Raw genomic sequence first — 6,605 nt, 5'->3', positions numbered from 1 at the left:
TGTCATTACCTAATATACTAAGATGGTTTTTGGGGAATCGTTGTCGTTTTGCTGTCGTAGAAAACACCTTTTCTAGTAGTGGCAAACACTTTGAGGTGACTCACCAATAGTTTTCTTCAGGTCCAATATTGTTTAGGAACTTTCTCCTTTAGTCTCTTGGTAGGACACTTGTTGAGCAAGTAAGCTGTAGTAGTTACTGCTTCACCCCAAAAGTTATACGGCAAGCCTTTCTACTTAATCAAACTCCTTGCCATATAAAGTATTGTTTTGTTTCTTCTTTCTTAGACCATTGTCTTATGGAGAGAAGGGTGTTGTGACCTCATGTTGGATGCCACATTTCTCGCAGAAATCTTCAAATTCCTTAGAGGTATACTCTCCACCACCATCTGTCATCAAAACCTTGAGCAATTTACCACTTTGTCTTTCAACCATTGATTTAAACCTTTTGAAAACTTCAAATACTTAATTTTTAGCCTTTATCAAGAATAGCCACATCATTCTAATGTGCTCATCAACAAAAGAGACATAGTCTTTGTTGCCATCAAGTGAAGCTACCTCAAAAAGTCCACATACATCAGAATGTACTACATGTAACAATTCTAATGATCTCATTGGTAAATATGAGCAAAAAGAGTTCCTAGGTTTCTTACTAGCACTGCATACCTCACACATTCTATCAGGCACATGCACATTAGGGAGACCTATCACCTTGTCTTTAGACTATAATTTGTAAATCATGAAGATTTTGATGTAGGCACGGGAAGTGGCCGAACCAGTATAAAATTGTGTTTGCATTCTCTCTTCCCTTATCTCATTTATGTTATTGCAATCAATTTTGCCTTGCATGTTTATAGAACATTATTAAATTGATTTTTGTTGCTTCTTCTGCATTCTAAGCCTATCCCTCTTAAGATTATTGAGGCCACAAGGTCTAAAAAGTGGTATCAGAGCGGGATTCTTGTATAAAGTTTAAAAACTTCAAGAATAGATATGGCCTCATCCAAATTTCCATTTTCTGAGGGAAATTCTATCAATAGGCTCTTATGTTCAATGGTGAGGGTTATCATTATTGGAAAACCCGAATGCAGATCTTTATAGAAGCCATAGATCTAAAGATATGGGAAGCCATTGAATTTTATTCCTTTATTCCTACAATGGTAGAGAGAAATGCAACTATATAAAAAAAACTAGAGAAGAAAGAAGATGATGATGAAAGAAGAAACAAGAAGATTCCTCTTTAGCCCCAAAATGCTAAGTGCGATCAAATTGGGCACATGAGATTCAATTGTCCTGTGTTTAAAAGAAGAATGGAAAAATACGACAAGATGAATTTCAAAGGGAAGAAAGAAAAGAAAGGATACATCACTTGGGAAGATAATGTAATAAATTATTCAAGTGATTCAGGAGTGGAAAATCATAAGTCTAGGTATCATGATGAAAGACTATGAAAACGGAGAAGAGCAAAGTCGATACATTGATAGCAATTTCTCCAAACACATGGCATGCATCAAAGTTTATTCATATTTCTCCCCAAAATAAAGTGGATATGTGATTTATGAAGACAACAAACAAATGCCATATTTCTCCCCAAGAAAAAGTGAATCTCAAGAAAAGTAAGTATGTGATCTATGGAGACAACGAACAAAGGCCACTTGATCAACAAGCCCAACAAGTGATATCAAATGATACCAACAGGTCACTTATCTTTGATTAATTACTTTTGATGCTTGTTTGCTACTTGAGTTTAGATTGTCCTTGATGATTGTGATTGAATTTGATTGGTTGTGTTTGATGATTGATTGATTGTATTTTTGATTGTGTGTTTGATTGTATTGTCTTTGATGTTTGTTCCTGATTGAGTTTTTGATTGTTTTTAAAGAATCTATTAAACTTTTCAAATTAGTTTCATGTTTTAAGAAAACTATTTCAAATTTAGAAAAGGAAATTTTAAAATTTGAAAAGTTAAATTTGAAAATTGAAAATTAAAATTTGAAATTTGAAATTCAAATTTGGAAGTTGGAAGTTGGAAGTAGTTATTGGAAGTTGGAAGTGGAAGTTATTGGAAGTTGGAAATGAAAGTTATTGGAAGTTGAAAGTTGAAAATGGAGGTTGGAAGTTGGAAGGGGAAGTTACTAAAAGTTGAAATTGGAAGTTGGAATTTGAAATTTAAAATTTAAAATTTAAAATTTAAAATTTGAATTTTGAATTTTTTTAATAGAAATTATTGTGTATAGTTAGTTGATTATTAATTTAATTAATTTGATTTGAAATATTTGATGATTGATTGTATTTGATTGTGTTTGATTGATGTGTTATTGTACTTGTTTTTGCTTGATTAATATTGAATGATTGTTTTAATGCCTTTTGGTATCACTTGATTCTAATACATTGCAACAAGTGGTAACATCTTTCTCCTCTCTATTCATGATTTGTTTTTGATGTTGACAAAGGGGGAGAGAAAGATAAAGGATAAAATAGTAAGAAAAATTATCTATTGTTTATGAGACAATTTGTTTACATATGAAAAATATGAAATCTTCAACTGTCTCATATAAGCAATCATTGCAAAACCAAGGGGGAGTAAACTATATGCGAATAGATATTTTTTCTTTGTTGTTGCTCCTAACCTACAGGTGGTTGTCATCATCAAAAAGGGGGAGAATGTAAATCATGAAGATTTTGATGATGTCAAGAAGAATTAAGAATTTGCTTGAGAAAGGGGGAGAATGTAAATCATGCAAGCTTTGATGGTGTTGAGAAGAAATCACATGTTTGTCATCATCAAAAAGGGGGAGAATGTGAATGTATGTATACATGATTTTGATGATGTCAAAAGAAGAATTAAACAAGGCTCATTTTGCTTCAAGATTAATACAAGATTTTTTCCACAAACAAAGCTTTGATTCAAGATTTCTTCAAGATCAAGCCTTGCCTCACAATGAAAGGTTTCAAGTCATTCAAGGCACATGTAATCGATTACCAATACATGTAATCGATTACCAATGGTTTGAAAGTGTGTAATCGATTACACATCATATGTAATCGATTACCAGAGACTCTGAACGTTGGGAATTCAAATTTTAAATGAAGGGTCACAACTGTTCAAGAAGAACAACTGTGTAATCAATTACACTAATTCTGTAATCGATTACCAGAGAGGATTTTCAAGGAATATCACCAACAGTCACATCTTATCATTTGGATTTTGAATGGCCATCAAAGGCCTATATATATGTGTGACTTGGGACGAATTTTATGCAGAGAGTTTTGCTTGGCAAAAATGTCTTATCCTCTCAAAAGACAATGAGAGAGATTCCAAAAGAACTTCATTGTCAAATGCTCTCTCAAAAGAAATCCTTGACCAAACACTTGCAAAATCTATAAGGATTCTTACATGATCTTCATTGTAATATTCTTCTCTTGAAGAGAGAATTCTTCTTCCATTCTTCTTACTCAATGAAATTAATTAAGGGACCGAGGGTCTCTTGAGTTGTAAGGGTTCCTGAATACAAGGGATGAGTTGTCCTTGTGTGGTTCAGAAGTTGTAAAGGATTTTACAAAGATAGTGGAAATCTCAAGTGGGTTGCTTGAGTACTGGACGTAGGCACGGGTTGTGGCCGAACCAGTATAAAACTGTGTTTGCATTCTCTCTTCCCTTATCTCATTTATGTTATTGCAATCAATTTTGCCTTGCATGTTTATAGAACATTATTAAATTGATTGTTTTTGCTTCTTCTACATTCTAAGCCTATCCCTCTTAAGATTATTGAGGCCACAAGGTCCAACATAATTGACTTAGGTTTCTAAAATTTGAATAGCCAAATCTTAGATGCCAAATTCAAATTTCTTGCTCAACCATTGTTGTTGTAAGACACTTTGTATCTGCAGCATTGATGTTGGTTTAAAAGGTTGTGTTCCTTGAGAGTTAGGATCTAAGCACCAGCCTTTTATTTGGATCAAATAGCTCAAGAAAGCATTCTTCCTAACCATTGAGAATCCCTTTTCAACTAATTGCCCCATACTCATGAGATTGCACTGCATGTCAGGCACAAACAACACATGACAACTAAAGATATTAAAAATCATAGGTTAAATTGCTCATTTGGTTCCTTTAGTTTCATGGTTCTTACCTTTTTAGTCCCTATAGTTTGAAAGTGGTCTTTTTAGTCCCTATAGTTTATATTTTAATTCTCTTTTAGTCCCTGTAGTTTAAAAGTGTTCTTTTTAGTTCCTATAGTTTCATGATTCTCACTTTTACCGCGTATTAAATGCCACAACCATCAAAGACCGTTTTCTGATACCCACTATCTATGAACTTCTTGATGAGCTTGGAGGCGTGTGTTGGTTCTCAAAGCTCAACCTCTTACAGGGCTATCACCAAATACTAATGAACAAGGATGATGTTATTAAGACAGCCTTCCGAATGCACCATGATCACTATGAGTTCCGGGTGATGCCATTTGGATTATGCAATGCTCCATTGTCATTTCAGGCAATCATGAAACACCATATTTTGGCCATATCTTCTCCAATTCATAATTGTGTTCTTTGACGATATTTTTGATATATAGTAGGACGTACGTTGACCATACTCTCCACTTAAAAAAAAATTTAGATACTGCTAGATGGTCAATTCTTCCTTAAGTTATCCAAGTGCTCCTTCGCTCAAAAATAAGTTAAGTATTTGGGTCACTTGGTGTCAGCCCAAGGTGTCCAACCAATATCAACTAAAGTTCAGGAAATTACGTAGTGGCCTACCCCTCAGTTTCAAAGGGCCTTGCATGGGTTCCTGGGGCTATCGGGGTTCTACGCTAGTTCATTAGAGGTTATGTAACCATCGTGGCTCCTTTGACTAAATTACTGATGAAAGATTAGTTCACATGGATAGAGGAGGCTCGGTTTGCCTTCATCGAACTGAAGGATGTCATTACAACAACCACAACCCTCCTTTTACCAAACTTTAATTTACCTTTCATTCTCAAAACAGATGCATCAGGTGTCGGGATAGGTGTCGTGCTGTCCCAACAAGGTTATCCAGTAGCTTTCTTCAACAAGCCTTGTAGTCCCAAATTGATCCATGCCTCGACATATGTCAGGGAAATTTTTGCGATCACGGCGACCGTGAAGAAATGGTGCCAGTATTTGGTGGGCCACCCCTTTATGATTTTAACAGACCACCGAAGCCTTAAGGAGTTAATGACGCAAGTAGTGTAGAAATCAGAACAACAAATGTATCTTTCTAGGTTGATTGGTTATGGATACACGATTCAATATCGATCCAAAAAATTGAATGTTGTTACTGATGCCTTGTCATAAGTGTTGGGGATTCCTTTGGGTACTCTCCTTTCCTTATCAGTTCCTTGCTTCCCCTTCCTCAAGGAACTTAAGCAAAAGCTTGCCACTTATCCTAAGTTCATTACAATGTGCCAATCCATTTCCGAGAATCCCGTGGCTTACACGGAGTACACCATTAAGCAAAATTTAATTTTACAAGGGGGTTGAATTTGGATACCTAAGAATTCTCACTTCATTTCCACTTTGTTGATGGAATTTCATTCTTCGCCCATAGAAGTGTTGGATCAACAGTCTCAATAACTTAATAGGGATAGGCTTAGAATGCAGAAGAAGCAGCAATCAATTTATTAATGTTCTTTAAACATGAAAGACAAAATTGATTGTAACAAAATAAATGAGATAAGGGAAGAGAGAATGCAAACACATTCGGCAAAGTCCGTGCCTACGTCCAGTACTCAAGCAACCCACTTGAGATTTTCCACTCCTTTTGTAAAAATCCATTTACAAAGTCTGAATCACACAGGGACAACTCATCCCTTGTGTTCAAGAATCCTTACAACTTAAGAGACCCTCAGTCCCTTAATCAATCTCTTTGAATGAGAAAAAAGAAAGAAGAATTCTCTCTTGAAGAGAAAGATATTACAATTGAAGTCCATGGAGAAACTCTTAATGGATTTGCAAGTGTTTGCCTAAGAGTTTCTTTTGAGAGAGCATTTGGCAATGAAGTTATCTTGGAATCTCTCTCATTTCCTTTTGAGAGGATATGACATTTTGAACAAGCAAAACTCTCATTTAATTTTGGACTAAATAGGCAATTTAGTCCCTGACTTTGTATCCCTTTTTCATATTAGTCCCTAACTTAATGTTAAATTCAAAATAGTCCCTATCTTTGCATAAGTGTTGCAAAATAGTCCTTCCGTTAAATTTTAAAGTAACACTGTTAGTGAGGTCAATTTTAGTGCCATGTGGACTATCCAACGTGGCACTAAAGGATGACGTGGCATGGCACGTGGACATGCCTCTTTAAAGATGCCACATCATTTGATGATAACAAAACGAGTAAATAGGCAATTTAGTCCCTGACATTGTACCCATTTTGCATATTAGTCCCTATCTTTGCACAAGCGCTGCAAATAGTCCTTAAGGTAAATATTAAAGTAACGCTGTAGTGAGGTCAGTTTTAGGGTCATGCCTTTAGATGATGATAGAATGAGTGGCTTCATCAAATTTGATGACTCGAAACCTATTGAGGTACGTGTAGACAAATTACTCACACACCATGGACATATAAAGGAACCAGATACCACAAC

The sequence above is a fragment of the Glycine max genome, chromosome 18 (genome assembly GCF_000004515.6).
Source record: "Glycine max cultivar Williams 82 chromosome 18, Glycine_max_v4.0, whole genome shotgun sequence".
NCBI classification, from domain to species: domain Eukaryota; kingdom Viridiplantae; phylum Streptophyta; class Magnoliopsida; order Fabales; family Fabaceae; genus Glycine; species Glycine max.
Note: the sequence above shows the minus strand (reverse complement) of the source record.